Source organism: Dermacentor albipictus, chromosome 1 (genome assembly GCF_038994185.2).
Source record: "Dermacentor albipictus isolate Rhodes 1998 colony chromosome 1, USDA_Dalb.pri_finalv2, whole genome shotgun sequence".
Lineage (NCBI taxonomy): Eukaryota > Metazoa > Arthropoda > Arachnida > Ixodida > Ixodidae > Dermacentor > Dermacentor albipictus.
This window is the reverse complement of record NC_091821.1, coordinates 49854341-49871811: the sequence shown is the minus strand read 5'-3', so window position 1 is coordinate 49871811 and position 17471 is coordinate 49854341. Positions and strand designations below refer to the sequence as shown.

The window sequence follows — 17471 nt, the reverse complement described above, 5'->3', positions numbered from 1 at the left end:
CAGCAGCAAAACATCACCAACTTCTCTTCAACTGCACGGCAGCGCAGTTGCGATGGTGGCATCTAACCCTTTCGTCTTCGTCGTGCCGCTTTGCTTCGTCCTGGTGTGTTCCGTGGCTGGGGTGCGCACGGACCATCCTGAACACGCCAGCTTCGCGCAGACCGACCAGACCAGCGCGCAAGCCATCATGGTCAAAGATTTGCACGTGCAAGATGGTCTTCGCGATTCACCGTGGGACTGCAGGATACGTCACTCGACAGCGCCTGCGCAGCTGCACGGCCAACAAGCAGCGCCTCACCACAGCACCCGTACAAAAGGCCTCCCTCGGCACTATGGCTTCATTGGGCACGCAGCGCAGTTGCGATGGTGACATCGAACCCTTTCGTCTTCGTTGTGCAGGTGAGACGATATGGTTTATGCTTTCGGTCAAACGACCCATTTCTGCTATTGCTGCCGTGCCCACGGACTCGCCTTTCCGTTGATTCGGTCGGTTGTATATTGATTTGCATCGACATCACATTGTATTTGAGAGAACTGCTATTGTTGTGCGGTGATGTAGAATCTAACCCGGGACCTGACATAAACCAGATTGCCAAACAACTTAAGGACTTAGCCGCTGATATTAAAGATATTAAGGAAGGACGCCTCGTTCAGATGGACCAAAAGTTAGACGCGTTAACAGCAATCGAGGCAAAGGTGTCATTCTTTGAAAGTGAAATAACAGATATGAAGGTGCGGTTGCAAAGGCTTGAAGAGAGAGCCGAAGACCTCGAAAATCGGAGCAGACTACCGAATCTATTAGTATTAAAAAATTAAATTATGGGGTTTAACGTGCCAAAACCACTTTCTGATTATGAGGCACGCCGGAGTGGAGGACTCCGGAAATTTCGACCACCTGTGGTTCTTTAACGTGCACCTAAATTTAAGTACACGGGTGCTTTCGCATTTCGCCCCCATCGAAATGCTTCCGCCGCGGCCGGGATTCGATCCCGCGACCTCGTGCTCAGCAGCCTAACACCATAGCCACTGAGCAACCACGGCGGGTGAATCTATTAGTATATGGCCTCCCTGAAACAGAGGGAGAAAGCAGTGAAAGCCTAGAAGCCGCTGTAAACGACAACATAATTAAGAACACTCTTGGTCTGGAACCTATTGGTATTGAGCGCATGCACCGTTTAGGTAGATACTCGAGAAATAAAACCAGACCAGTGATATTCAGGCGTCTTGACACTAAACAGAAGACTCAAATATTACGAAAAGGCTACAAGCTCAAAGGCTCCAACTTGTCTATCGGAGTGGATTTCAGCCGCAAAATGCGGGAGACTGGAAAAAAACTCTGGTAAAGTGCAAAACCGAATCGGGAAAAACACGGAAAAGTCTCTTTATCATATGACAAGCTCTACATTAATGATCGCGTATTTATTTGGGATCACGAAAAAAAATGAAAGGGTGTCGCTACAAAAAAACATAAAAAGAAATCGTCCATCAACCCGAAGTCAAACAAGCGTGAGACCCTAACAAAGAAACTTGAGTTCCTAACCGTGCCTAATATAAATGCGAGAAGCATAGTAAACAAAGTGGAACTCCTGGAAGTACTGTTACTAGAACACAATCCCGATATAGTGGCCATCACTGAAACCTGGCTATCCCCAGATATCTTCAGTCACGAGATATCTCCACCAGGTTACTTTGTTATTCGCAAAGATAGGCTGTCTCTTGGTGGCGGCGTGGCCCTGCTCCTTAAGAATGACATTCCATTCGTTCCACTCCCTGAGGTCTCCAATGCGGAGGCTGTATGTTGTAAAATACCGTACAATGACACCGGTATATTTGCTGGTTGCGTCTATCGAAGCCCTACTAGTGGATCCGAAGGCGTGCTTGCCTTGCAGGAGTATATGCAGTTCCACGTTCGTAGCAGCAGAGTAATCCTCATGGGGGACTTCAATTTACCAGACTTGAACTGGAGTACCATGCACTACACTACAGCCACATCCTCAGCACTTACGGATCTAATGCTAAATTTCAACCTTTACCTAGTCGACCAGCCAACTCGCTCACAAGGCTCTACGAATAGCATACTTGATTTCATACTCATAAGTAACCATTTCCCACTTCACGCAATTGAGAAGGCAATAGTCGGTGGTATATCGGACCACGACATACCTAAATGTAAGCTCTCGCTTGAAGGCAACATAAAGAAGCTAAGCCTGGAGCGTACTGTACTTGATTTTCGTAGAGCAGCTCATGACTGTGTTCTCACTCCCCTGGCGCACGAGTTTGATGTTTTTCTCCAAGCAGCTTCAGAAACGTGTTGTGACGTCAACAATTTGTGGCATCAATTTAAGTCAATCGTGCTACACTGCACAACAAACTTCATCCCGATGAAACGTTGTAAACCACAAAAGAAAAACCCAAGGATATCGCGTGAGGTCCTTCAAGCGAAGCGTAAAGTAAAAAGACATAGACATACTATTAAAAGAAAAGGGTCGAATGAATCTCTGAAAGACAAACTGACCTCCGCTCTAGCTGACTTCAGAGGAAAGCATCATTATTTCAGCATAAAATTCCCCGACTTAATTACCAACAATACAAACAGGTTTTGGAAATACTTTCGTCCGTGTTCAGGTGTGACACCTGAACGATCTGTAGAAGAGAAAACGGCTCGAGCAAACACATTCAATAAGTTTTTCTTTTCGGTTTTCACTTCAGATAATGGCTTAATTCCCCCCCTACCACGTCCACTTAAATCCATCGATTCATTAAGCATTACCAATGCCGGAGTTCTTAATCTCGACATAAAGAAAGCTAACGGGCCAGATAATATGCCGAATTAGTTTTTAAAAACGTATGCAGAATGGTGTAGCCAATACCTTGCCATTATATACCGCAAATCACTTGCGTGCGCACAATTACCACATGACTGGAAAAAAGCGAAGGTGATTCCTATACATAAATCTGGCGACAGCAACGAACCTTCTAACTACAGGCCAATCTCACATACCAGCACATCTTGTAAAATATTGGAACATATTATCTTCAAACACATCACTATATTTCTCGAGCAAGAACATATATTAATACCTCAACAACACGGCTTTAGAAGTGGCCTCTCAACGGTCACACAACTAACCGAAGTAGTGGTGCATGACCTTGCGCTCAACCTAAACAACCGAAGCCAGATAGACATGATCCTCCTCGACTTCAGTAAAGCATTTGATTGTGTAAGCCATGTAAAATTAGTTGCAATACTAGAGGCTACAATCGGGGACGGTCAGATTACTGCATGGATAAAGAACTTCTTATCGCATCGAACACAGCACGTTATTGTAGATAGCACCCCTTCCAGGTCTGTAGCTGTCACCTCCAATGTGTTCCCCAAGGGTCAGTACTGGGCCCATTGCTATTTTTGATCTTTATCAACGACATTGCTGCTAACATTGAATGTGACATTAAGCTCTTCGCGGATGATTGTATTATTTATAAAGAAATTGTCAGTTACGCAGACCACTTATTATTAAACAGAGCACTCGATTTGGTGCCCAATTGGTGTAAAGAATGGCAAATGTCAATTAACACCAGTAAATCTGTATGCATGTCCTTTACAACAAAAAAGAAGCCTTCGGAATTTACTTACGCTCTCGGTGGCACTTGCCTGAATAAAGTAAATAACCACAAATACCTAGGTTTGACATTCTCTTCTGACCTTTCATGGAACTTACATATTGATAATATTGCCTCAGTCGCATTACGGAAGCTTTTTTTTTTTTTAGAAGATGTTTACGCCTTGCGCCGAAGCACACCAGACTACTAGCCTACACAACTTTTGTTCGCCCTATCTTAAAATACGCTAACATCGTCTGGTTCCCGCACACATCAACTACCATATAAAAACTAGAAAAGGTGCAAAGAAAAGCTGTGAGGTTCATTTTTAACAAATACAGGCCCTATGACTCCCCAACAACCTCTTAGCTAACGCAGGTCTTAATACACTATCTGTTAGGGCCAGAGAAGCCCTATTAAAATTCATCTACCAACTAACGCATGACACTTATAAGATAGACCGAGCTAAGTACATTACTTTGTCTACATCACGTCTATCGCGAAAAAATCATCCATTTACACTAAACCAGTACAGTGTTCGCAATGACACGTTCAAGTTTTCACTTTTCCCACGTGCGATCAAGGAATGGAATCTCCTCCACTCAGACATAGTTTCCTCTCCGTCACTTTCATCATTTATCAACCTACTAGACATATTCAACAGAGACGACGCCACTTAACGCATCCACATACACTAAACTGTAATACTTACTTCTGCGCGTGGAACGTCTGCATTTACACCCCCAAACTGGCCGCTTCTGCGCGGTTATGTTAGCTTTATAGCTTCTGCAATCTTACATGGGTCATTTATCGCTAATTTTTATATAAATTCTAGTAATACTATATTGTTATACCAACTATATTGTTATATTGTTATGGCCATATTGTTGTACCAACCAAAAGTATTGTACTTCCCATCGTCATTGGCGATTTCTACGGTAGTTAAGGAAGCTTTTTCTCTTTCTTTCTTTTGCTGTACCATGTATAATGACCTATTTGTTTCTTCTTGTAAAACTGTGCCCCCCTGCTTTGGTCTCACTGAGACTAGCAGTATTGCACATAAATAAATCAAACATGTTTGCAAACCTAGAATCTTTACAAACAAGACGCCATCGATCGCGAAAGGCTAAAAACATTCTACATTATATACCATGACAAGCTTGGAATGAAGGGAATCACGAACTTTAAACATCTTACGCAACGTTCCACTCGTTCTTTCCACTAAAAAAAAGTTAGCGAAACTTCGTGCAGAACTAACACTTATATGAATTCTTTTTTCCCGCGTACCATCCGTGATTGGAACCGTTGTGATCGAGTGCTCGAACACTCGATCGAGTGATCGAGTGCTCTTCTATTTTCGCTTACGCTGCCGCACTTCAAAACATGAAATGATAGTGTCTTATCACCAATGGTCTAGCAACGTGCCATGAAAGCGTCACACTTATCTGTTGCTTTTCTTTATTTTATACTTTTTTCAGTTATGTTTTCTTGATACTGTTCATTGTGTTGACATGTCTAACGCTTTTACACTAATAAATATTTTTCTATTTTTTTATGCGAAGCATATTACGAGGGCTCAACCCAGCTCCTCAGGCGCGGCGGTGACCATGAAATCACGTGACACCGTGACGTCACGACAGAGGAGAAGTGGCTTTGGCTCAACTCTTGCAAGACGGGCTGGGTGGGAATCGAACCAGGGTCTCCGGAGTGTGGGACGGAGACGCTACCACTGAGCCACGAGTACAACGCTTCAAAGCGGTACAAAAGCGCCTCTAGTGAATGCGGTGTTGCCTTAGAAACGCGCTGTTTCTAAGGCGTGCGTCTCTTGCTCAGGCGCACATTTCGTTGCCGCGCCGAACGCTGCTTTGCTCGACGCTCACCGCGTCCAATGCGGGGCGCGTAGTCGCTGCCCTGTAGCCCATTGTCTTACACCCCTTGGCGGGTCGACGGGAACGCTGTCGCGTTCCACTCTTGAAGGCGAAGAAGTAATGCATGAGTTGTTTCTTCGTCTAGCCGAACCAAATATAGCCAAGCAACAGCAGTTCACCAGGCTAAACAGTGGTTCAACAACTAAAATAAAGGCTAGTATGCTTCGCATCCTGGGCTTAACCTTACCTAAGCCACAGCCATTTTTTTTTTCACATTGATAAGTGTTGAGCAACAGTCTGTATAAAGCGTCACCACACGTGTTGATATATGGAATATTTGCCATATGAAATTATAACATTATATTCAGTGCCATACTTGACCCACCAATCACATTTCTCCAGTTCCGTTTATTTGTATGTCTGCTCTTTTGCTGTCCCGAGTACATCTGTACCGAAAGTGTAACCCACTCCTGCTTAAGGCCTGGATATCAGGCTAGCTGTGTTCAATAAATAAATAAATAAATAAATAAATAAATAAATAAATATTCCGGAATTCCCCTTCTACGTCGTCCTTCACAACCCACTGATGAGCAAAACGAGAACAAAGTAAAAGCGGAAGCTAACGTTTCGACCAGTGGACTTGTCTTCTTCAAGGCCTTGATGAAAAAAAGTCCACTTGTCGAAACGTTAATTGGCCCGCGCTTTTACTTTGTTCTCGTTTTGCTCATCGTCTTGAATTTCGATCTCCCGCCTTCCCTGCGATAACCCACTGCGCAATTTCTGGACCAACGCTGTAATTACCTTTTACAACGATCACATTTTAACATTTGAAGGCAACTGCACTCGTTTCACTGGGACAGTTTTGCACACACTTATACAAATGTGCCTGCAAAAAGATTAGGAAAAAACTGAAACGTAGGAAAGGACAAACTCGGGATCTTGTGAGTCCCCTTTGAAAATGTTTTTTTTTTTTCAGCAAAATTGCCGGATGCGCCTTTTCCATCGAGCAGCATTCGCAGCACCGATACCCGCCGACAAAACATTACGAAGGGCTGTAACTCAAGAAAAGCAGACGTGGCGGGTGCCTCGTGGGGACCATTTGAAAGTAACGCGCGAACCCCCCCCCCCCTCCCCTTTCCTTTTTAAAATGTAGTGACTTAAAAAAAAAATGCGTTGGTGGTCGAGGTTCGTGTGGCTGCCGGTCACGCTACAAATACAAGTTTCTGAATACTACAGTGCTCGCTTCATCTATCGGCTTCTATATCACATCTTGAAAACTCTCGAATTCGTTCGTTGCAACGGGAATGTCGCGAATGAAGCTGCTGTACATATCGGTGGAGGTGCTCAGAAGGCAAAGTGGCGGATAGGAGGTTCTATCGCGTTCAACATCGTTACTTTTTTCCCTCACAAAGCGGTTGAGGAAACTTCGAGGCCAGCATAAACGGCCATTGTCTGCGAGCCTTTTATGCACTCGAACTAAGTATACACGCGACTGCTGCACCTGGGAAAACGCGCATTGTGTTCCGTAATGAGGTGCTCGCAATTTCTGCGCACCATGTTAATTGCAGCGCGCCTAGCTGCTTTCACTCGCCAAGCGCTAGTGTACATTTTTTTCTGTAATTAATTGCTCCTGCGCCATTCATTCTCAATTTCCACTTTCATCTCATTCGCCTTGCACGCTGATTCAGTTACCCGCTCCATACGAAGCACACATTGATGTTGAACTTCCTTTTTATTTCTTGCCAATGAACAGCGTAAAGGAAACTAGGGCAAGAAATTTGTCGGGGAGCTCCACTTTTATTTTTACTTCCTCCATGCACCATGCAGGAAAAGAGGCTTAGAAGCGTGTGCTATCTCTTTTGACACTAAGTGCGGGACTTTCTGCAAGCCCGCCTAATTCTTTGCATCGATATGTGCAAGGAAACGTTGGCTTTATTGTACACTGTGTGATACTACAGCTATTTGCGCGCTGCAGCTGAGACAAGAGACTACCAGCTTTCCTAATTTTTTTTTTTTTGCTTTTTGACTGTTAGCGATTGAACGAGTAAAAAAAATTCACACTCAGTTTGCACACCGCTTGTTCCTTGGAAAGTTTAGAGCTCGAAAAAAAGAAAGAAGAAAGAAAGCCACCATTTCGCCTGAAATGCGAAGCATTGATAGCGATAGCAATGTATTCAACAACTACACGAAGTAAGGTTCGTAGTTTTATCGGCCGTGTAAAGTGCAGTAAACATTCGCTTACTAATCAAATCAACAAGCACGGTGTTGCGCGCGCACAGGCAAACATGAACAGATCTCACTCGATGACCGCGCACACTCGCTGCCAAAACGCTGGCGTGATGAAGAGGACAGGTCTCGGAGAGCGAACGCTTCGGGCTGCCTCGCACTTCAACGCGTGTCCGACACTTGATATCACGTGACCTCCAACACGCTACGCGCGGGAAGACAGCGCCCGTGAAGCGACCAGGGAATTTCGGCTCGTGCAGCCATTGCAACTGCCGCAGATTACCTCCAGGATACGGCGCATGGCCCGCGCACGCACTCAGCCGCGCGGAGTAGCCATGCTCAGCCACGGCGGGGGCCGAGGAGGAGAGAGACGCTCGCGTCACCTCCGCCCCCCCCCCCCCAAACCAAGCGCGCGTTTGATCACGTGACCTCCCAGACTGGGCACGCGCTAGGACGACAGCGATCAAGCTACCATCCTTCTCGGCTCATTCTGGCACACTTTCCCACGCACCCACAGCAAACGGCGCGCGCGGTGCTATCTTATTAGATCTTATCACCCTTGAACTTTCTGCGGAGCCTCACGGCGACGCCGACGACGGCAAAATTCCCCTGGAGTGTCCATATAATTGCTATGGCAATGAAATTTCCGCAGGACAGCCCGGCGAAAAAGCTCGTCCCGGCGCGTTTCTAGAGGTGTGTGGCCCACGACGAACTGCCTCGGCGACGGCAGTATACCTGTCACGGAAAAAAAAAAACGGACGGAGGCCGTGTCGCTATGCTGCAACAAGCAGATGAACACGTTTTTATAACAAACCGGATAGTGGCCCATTAGACTACTGGCGCTTCGTCAAGGCGCAAGAGGTTTCACTTGGCAGCCTATCGCAGAATAACGGTATCGTGTGGCCAGACACCCGAGCGACCTCTGCTTCTAACGTAAAAATGTAAACTCCTTCTTCTTTCTTATTTTTTTTCTAACATTGCCTTCAAAGGTACCGCTAGTTACTTTTTCCTTCGGCGGGCTTAATGTGCATATAGCCTGTAATGTATCTAGATTAGCACCAATGTTGACCTGAGAACATAAAAATACTATTGAAGTACAAAACCAAGCATAACGCCAGTAGAAGATAAGAAAATAGTAGTCGCGCTCTTCCATACCCTTTGTCAAAGGTGTGCCAAGCGTATCTTTCGCTTTAAAATATTGTATCCATTACGACTTTTTTTCTTTGTGTTCGACTTTTTTCTTTCAGGTCAAATGCGACGCACTGCAAACACAGCCGAGAAATAATCATCAACTAAGGACTCGCGCATGCTCTTCAGTTCCGCACGTGTTGCAGTAATATACATTTCACAAATCGCCAACCACAACGTAACGCGGCAATCATCCCTCCAGGAATCTTTTCTCAAGAGCGCAGACGGCAGCGCACTGTACCATTACCACTTTTCCCGGCGCCTCCACCCCCCCTTCCCTTCCACCTTGAAGTTCACCGTTGAGACTGACGTCTTCTTTCCTTCGATGTATAGGAGTAGCGACAGCGGTCATATTCATGAAGCACATGGCAGCTTTGGGCCGCGTGCGATTCTGGACGAATCACGTAGTTGCACTTAGAGGTTCCCGTGCTTCCTATTAAGTTACTGTGTGTTATCACGCGAGCCATATTCACGTGCTCCATTCTTCCGCGCGTGAGCCACTGCGGCGTCCAGGGTGACGCATTGCCATTCGGCAAAGATACAGCCGGCACGTGCTGGCCGTATACAGCGTGTCCGCTGTCTCGTTCATTATGAATGACTAGCGGCCCCGGATTCACCAGCAGCACCTTCCGCGGCTTGGCGCCAGTTGTAGCCCCGAGGCGCCTCTATCTGCCCTGTCGTTCCCTCTTCTTTGCTCTCTCTGGGAGTCGGAGGGAAGGATCTGCCTCTCGCGCAGACGTCACTAATAAATAACGCGGGGGAAGGTGTGGTATGCCGTGTGGCTGGCTTGGGGGCTAATAGGTATAAGCGCAAACCTACCCGCGTAACTCTCGATAAGCAATACGAATGCCACCGTTACGACCACATTTCTCTTGATCTCGCGTAAAGACCAGCCCCGTCGTATACGGTATCCCGTAGCAGTGCGCGCGCAATTACAAGAGGGAACGGCAAGAAGTAACGAACCCGTTACGGCCTGGCGGAGCTCGCGGACGCCGAACCATCGGTCATTAATGCGGCCCAAGAAACTCTTCCGGCTGGCTTTACTTGCCCGCCGCCACCCTTACGCAGATTTTAAGTGCGGAATACCAGAGTTGCCTGCCACGTGGTTAGTATCGCCCAAAGGCATTCTGCGCGGTATAGGGTTAGCTGGGTCTACTAGAGAGCAGGAAATACGCACACGCAGGCAGCGCCCGATCGATCTCTGCAACACCGCATCGAAGGTGTTATGTGGAGAGCGCAGCATTCTGTTAAGCACGACCGCCCAAGTCACAAGGCCTACATTTTCAATCTTCAGCCCGTTTTTCAAGATTTCAGAAGAACCAAAGTAAGCAGAACGATATTTTTTAGCTCTTTCCAGGGCGACGGAGAGGTTCATATTTTTACATCATTGCCTATGATATCTCCTTCCCTTATTTGTGGAACTCATCTCTCACGTAGCTGATGTTTGCTCTTCACCACTCTTTTCACTCCTTCGCTACAGTCCTAACATACTTTTTACTTTTATTTATTTATTTATTTATTTATTTATTTATTTATTTATTTATTTACTTCCTTTACCGAAGCTTCAGTGAGACATGTGTTGTCGTTTCGGACCTCCTAAACAAAAATAAATGCGGGGCAGACGGTGGGATCAAACCTCTGACTTCCACCACAGCAACCCGATACTCTAACAAATCAACCACGACCGTTTTTTTTATTCTGGTTGTTTGTTTTTGTCTCATTATTGATTGCATAAACCATAACAATGCAGGACTCACTTGGTGTTAACGCACAATAGCAACCCATACATCACGTTTACGCAAAACAAGAAAACTGCGGAGATGTGAAAAATTCTATCTACGTCGGCAGGGCCTTCCCTCGGGCTGACACCATATCAAAACACTTTTAAGGTTCTGAGTGATTTGACGCTTTCCAAGCACTCTGGCACACATTTCAGGGTATTTTGGGGTTGCAGAAAATTGCTTATATCTCCTCTCAAGTGTTGCGTCGCTGAGCGGGCGTCAGTGTCTGCATGCATCGTATTGCCATCATGCACCTTCATATGTTGATGCAGGGCCAGAAGCATGATTACGTCGAATGGGGTGCCATCATCAAATTGAACGGCCAAGAAACGGATTCCGTATGGGTCGATCGGAAGTTATGTTTTTGACAGCACGTTGGATCACGTCCCATGGAAAGCCACCGTTCCGGCAATGATGAAACGCGTGTTCAATAGTTTTCTCCTTTCTGCATCTATACAGCACAATGGACGTCCCATGGAACAAATAACCCTTGCTCCCCTCAGACATTTATTTATTGGCAATTGCACCAGCGTGCAGGCCAAAGAAGAATGCTTTTGCCGCTGTTTGTGTCATCATTCTCTTAAATCGCTTAAAAACCACTATAAATTGTTGTGTAGATAGATACAATCATAGATAAAATGGCACAGGGAGAACTAAATCACAAACATCATTGCGCAAGTTTTTGCGACTTCACTTAAGTGCTCTAAGAAAAAGCGTACACACAAAGACCGACAACCAACACAACTTATTTAAAGAATCCATGAAGTGGCCCTTACATTTCGTCAGCCGCGACTACAATATCAGGCAAAGCTATACTCCCAAGCGGAGCCGGTAGACTATACGTAGAAATGCGTCTTTAAGCTAGCCTAAGCAGGACTCTATGAAGAACTATCAGGCATTGTTTGGGATATCATTGGCCTTAGTGATGCTAGAAGAACTGGTGAAGCTTATACAGTGCTGACAATTGACCATGTCTTCTGCTATAGAGGACTTCCGGATAAGAAGCAGTACGGAGTCGGATTCCTAATCCATAAGGACATTGCGGGCAACACTGTAGAATTCTACAGTGTTAATGAGAGGGTAGCAGTAGTCGTAATCAAACTTAATAAGAGGTATAGATTAAGAGTAGTTCAAGCCTACGCTCCAACCTCCAACCATGATGATGATGAAATAGATCAGTTTTATGAGGATGTTGAACTAGCGATGAGAAAAGTACAAACTCATTATGCAGTAGTAATGGGCGGCTTCAATGCAACAGTGGAGAAAAGGCAGGCTGGTAAAAAATTGGCAACTACGGCATCGATTCTAGGAGCACTCGAGGAGAGATGTTGGTAGAATTCGTGAAGAGGAATAAGCTGCGAATAATGAACATCTCCTTCAGGAAGCTTAGGAACAAAAAGTGGACGTGCAATAGCCCTAATGTCGAAACAAGAAATGAAATTGGTATCACTTTCTGCCGATTTCAGCGTAGTGCAGGATGTAGTAGTGTAAGGTAGGGTAAGGTGCAGTAATTATAGGTTAGTGAAGGCTAGGATTCACCTCAATTTGAAGAGAAAAAAAGTAAAACTGGTCAAGAAGAAACAGGCCTATCTATACGCAGTAAGGGTAAAAGCATACCAGTTCAGGATTGTACTTGCAAACAAATATGCAGCCTTAGAACAGAGAGATGAAGATGGCATACAAGGTAATGAATAAAACAGTAACTAGGCCGGCTTTAGAAGCAGCAATTGAAGTGGGAGGTAAGGCACCAAGGCAACCAGTAGGCAAACTCTCCTAAGTAACAAAGGACCTAATGAAGAAACGACAAAGAATGAAAGTGTCCAACTCAAAAGATCAGATAGAATTCGCGGAACCGTCCAAACTGATCAACCAGGAGAAGATACGAGATATTCGAAATTATAACGAGAGAAACATTGAGGAAGCAGTAAAAAATGAACGCAGCATCAGATCACTGAGAAGGAAACTTGGCATAAGACAAACCAAGATGTATGCACTGAAAGATAAGTAGGGTAACATTATCACCAATCTCCAAGATATAGTAAAATCATCGGAAGAATTATATACTGACCTACAGTACCCAGAGAAGCCACGATACCTCCATTCGAAGGACTAATGAACAGGTTACAGAGGCTCCTTCTATAACTAACGATGAAGTTAGAAGGGCGTTGCAAGAAATGAAACGGGGGAACTGGCAGGATAAGATGGAATAGCAGTCGATTTATTCAAAGATGGAGGAGATATAATGCTTGAAAAACTGGCGGCCCTTCATACGAACTGTCTATCGAGTTCAAGGGTCCCAGAGAACTAGAAGAATGCCAACATTTTGCTAATCCACAAAAAGGGAGAAATTAAAGAATTGAAAAATTATAGGCCCATTAGCTTACTTCCAGTATTATATAAAATATTCAGCAAGATAATCTTTCAGAGAATAATGGCAACATTGGACTTCAGTCAACCAAGAGAACAGGCTGGTTTCAGGAAGGGATACTCTACAATGGATCACATCCACATCATCAGTGACGTGGATAAGATCATGCATAACGAGGGTCTCGAATCCGGCAATATTGATGCCTTCAGGTAGCATGTGCGCGTTTATTGACATGTTGCTTTCACCCAGAAAGATCACGTACTCGTGACGCCTGCGGCACAAAGGATGTTCCACATCTGCCGCCAAGGGTTATGAGTGGTGGCGCTGGCTAACACTCCCAAAGTTAGTTCTAGTAGTAACACATAAATACCTAAGAAAGTGGATAGGGAAACCGCGCCGCGGTAGCTCAACTGGTTGGAGCATCACACCCGTAATGCGAAGACGTGGGATCGTTCCCCACCTGCGGCAAGTTGTCTTTACATCCGCTTTCATTGTCATTAATTTATCATTTCTTTAATGCATTTAGTAAGTACAAGTAATTTCCCTTATGTTTTCCTTCGTGTCTTTGTTTGTTGGCTTCTGATGATATACCAGCAGTCATAGAAGCATTACGTAATCAAGCAGTACAGGAGGCTTACGTAAATATTTTGGAAGACATCTACAGAGGTTCCACAGCTACCTTAATTCTCCACAAGAGAAGTAAGAAGATAACTATAAAGAAAGGGGTGAGACAAGGAGACACAATCTCTCCAACGCTATTCACTGCGTGCTTGAAAGAAGTATTCAAGCTATTAAAATGGGACGGGCAAAGAGTGCGGATCAACGGCGAATATCTCAGCAACCTTCGATTTTTTTATTTAAATTAAAATAAAAGAAAGAGACGTAGTCACCTTATAATGGTGACGGCTACTCCTTTTCTCATAGCGGAATTCCTTTTCCCCTTTTCTCATCGCTAGAAGTATGTAATATTATCAATTCTCGTAAAACAACCGGTCCATGCCTCGACTTGACATGCCCCTCTAGCATTAAGCTTGTGTCTAACGAAATCTCACCTGCGTTAGCACGTATAGCAAACAGATTATTTATAGATGGCATCTTTCCTAATCGCCTCAAGACAGGTAAAGTAATCCCAGTATTTAAAGAAGGTGACCGTAAGTGCATGAGTAAATATCGTCCTATTTGCATTTTGTCTTTCGTTAGTAAGGTGATCGAAAAACTAATACACAATCGCTTAACTAAATACTTATCGAAACTTAATCTTTTAACTCCTCATCAATTTGGCTTTCCTGACAATTTTTCAACTGAACTAGCGCTTATTACTTTTACTGAGAGGGTTAAATTAGCCATCGATCAAGGCCTCTTAGTCGGTGCTCTTTTTATTAATTTCACTAAGGCGTTTGATACAATTAACCATCGTATTCTTTTTAAGTAAACTTGAATCTTATCGCATTTCTGGGCCGCCTTTACAATTATTTCGCAACTACCTAATAGACCGACCATATATAGTCCAAGTTAATTGTGTCTTCTCCTCATCAAAAACTGTAAATACAGGCGCCCCTCAGGGATCAATACTTGGGCCACTTATATTTCTCATATTCATTATTCACTTGCCAGAAATATTAACACATGCGCACTGCCTTCTTTATGCTGATGACACCACTATTTTCGCATCTGATAAAAATTTATTCGCATTGCAGGATAAACTTGGCGCTGATCTAGCGAATGTTCATTCATGGTATGTAAAAAAAAAACAAGCTAACCATTAACCCATCTAAGACAACATTTACGGTATTCCAATATTCTAAAACTTTGCACATTGACTCTAGTGTAGTGTCTCTAAATAATAATGTATTTGCAAGATCCGCGTCAATTAAGTTTCTTGGTGTAGTTCTAGATCAGAGCCTAAAGTTCCAGTGCCATATTCAATCACTTATTAAAAAAATCTCATTTGGCATTCACATCATCATAAAAACTCGCTCTTTTTTTCAGCAAACCATTCTCATGTCTTTATATTAGGCGTACATACACAGTCATGTCTCATACTGCCTGTCATCTTGGGGTAATACGTACGCCACACATCTTCATCAGCTAGAAGTTTTGCGAAAGCAGGCATTACGATTAATTGCATTCCAATCGCATACATCTCCTTCTGCTCCCATATTCCGTTCCCTAAATGTTTTACGTTTACGCATGTTAAACACTCATAAGCTGTCACTACTCATGTTTCGTCTTATAAATACCGAGCTTAATATTCCAGGTTTTACTCGCTCTAGCCTCATCAATTACAACACAAGATTTTCAGCACCACTCAAGCTTCTCCTTTCAAAAGCAAAAACTAATTATGAGAAATTCACCGTCGCGTTTTCAGGCATTTCTGTTTGGAATTCAATACCATCTGAAATGAAGTGATCTACATTATTATCATTCAAGCGTGGAACGAAGGAGCATTTCATGAACACTTTATCTGATGCATAGTATAATTAACGAACCTAGAATTAATTATATTTTGTTCTGCTTTACCATTATTCAATGTACTGTTCAATAACCGAGTGACTGAATTTCGCCGATAATTGATACTTCTCGTTGTTAGTTTTACGTGCCATTTATCCTCGTTTGAATTTCTGCGAGTTATTTTTAAGATTTGTTCAATTATTTTTCTTTCTTTTTAGCTGTGTGATTATACTTGTGATATTCTATTAGATTTTTTTTTCACTCTTACCGATTATTTCCGATGCTGATGTAGAAATTGTATAATATATCACATGACTCACTGTTTGCCACGATCCTATCCCTTTTTCATGTCTTGTTAGGAGGTCCCCCCGACAGTTGTTACTTCGGGACCTCCGAATATGTATTTGTACCCATCTTGTATTTGATTTCGTCAAAAAGATTTATTTATTTATTTATTTATTTATTTATTTATTTATTTATTTTGCAGATGAGGTTGTCCTGTTCAGCTACACTGGGGACGAGTTACAACAAATGATTGAGGACCTTTACAGAGAGAGTGTAAGAGTGGGGTTGAATATTAATATGCCGAAGACAAAGATAATGGTCAATAGCCAGGCAAGGGAACAAGAGTTCAGGATCGTCAGTAAGCCTCTAGAGTTTGTGAAGGAGTACGTTTGCCTAGGTAAATTTCTCCCAGGGGATTCTGATCATGAGAAGGAAATCTACAGAGGAATAAAAATGGGTTGGAGCGCATACGGCAGACATTGTGAGATCTTGACTGGAAGCTTACTATTATCCTTAAAAAGAAGGATGTACAATCAGTGCATTTTACGGGTGCTAACATATGAAGCAGAAACTTGGAGACTGATAAAGAAGCTCGAAAACAACTGAAGGACCGCGCAAAGAGCGATGGAACAGAGAATGCTAGAACGTTAAGAGAAAGAAAGAGAGCGGTTTGCATCAGAGAGCAAACGGGTATAGCCGATATTCAAATTGACATTTAAGAGAAAAAAGTGGAGCTGGTCAGGTCATGTAATGCGTAGGTTGAATAACCGGTGGACCGTTAGAGTTACAGAAGGGGTGCCGAGAGTACGGCAGAAGAATAGGTGGTGCGACGAAATTAAAAAATTCGCGGGTGCTAGTTGGAATCGGCTGGCGCAGGACAGGGTTAATTGCAGATCGCAAGGAGAGGCCTTCGTACTGCCGTGGACATAACATAGGCTGATGAAGATTATCTCTAATAAACAGAAACCGGTTAGCCACTCTTGGCGCAATAAAAGGTGTACTAAACCCAATCCCCCGTCGCAGGCGGAGAAGGTGTGTACGACTCGTCGTCCCCCAGAAGCACTCCCAAAAGGAAGCCACGAGAACTCGATGGAACTTTTGTATGTTAGCCCTCGAACAGTGCGGTACCTGCAGGACATACTAAATGTTGTTTACCAAAAACAGTTTACGCACAGTGGACCTACCAAATTTAAGCCGCTGCCACCATTTCCATTTGTCTGCTTTCTCCCGGTTGAAAAGGATATCCCAGTCAGACCGGCGCGAATTTTAATTAATGCAGTCACAAAGTCATCGTCGTGGTCGTCATCATCATCATTATCATCATCATCAGCCTAAACACAGTAAAAAGTAAAACAGTAACACAGCAAAAGGTCATAGCCTATTTTGTAAAAAGCATTGAGATCATCGTTCCCCAAAACCCAGCGGCATTACAGGATTGCAGGATATAAGGCACTACATAGATGTTTGTAAAGGTTGATCTACCTTTTATTCCGCACGTTTGGTCTGGCGCTACTAATTAATTAATAGCAAAGTGCTCTCCTTTTGCAAATATTTTCATTGGGATTTTACAATCGACATTAGTTAAGGTAATGGGCCGATAGGACGTGACACTGCGTAGGCTTTCCGGGTCGTCTGTTTTGAGTATATCGTGAGTGTTGTTAACAACTGCAAAGCAAAGGGGCCAATACACTAAGATCATATGTT

General features: G+C 43.8%; 1 protein-coding gene across 4 annotated transcripts in view; it reads right to left on the bottom strand.

Annotated features, from left to right (window-relative positions):
* The window catches only part of LOC135912017 (solute carrier family 25 member 35-like), a 77059-nt gene that overhangs the window by 18648 nt on the left and 40940 nt on the right, over positions 1-17471 (bottom strand). Inside the window, exon 1 of one of the 4 annotated variants that reach the window (XM_070520927.1) lies at positions 2-341. The exons of 1 other annotated variant lie outside the window; for it this stretch is intronic. The gene's annotated coding sequence lies outside the window, so the exon portion shown is untranslated. Of the gene's footprint in view, position 1; positions 342-17471 lie in introns of those variants that run through there. 2 more of the 4 variants (XM_065444405.2, XM_065444408.2) reach the window with 2 other exon arrangements.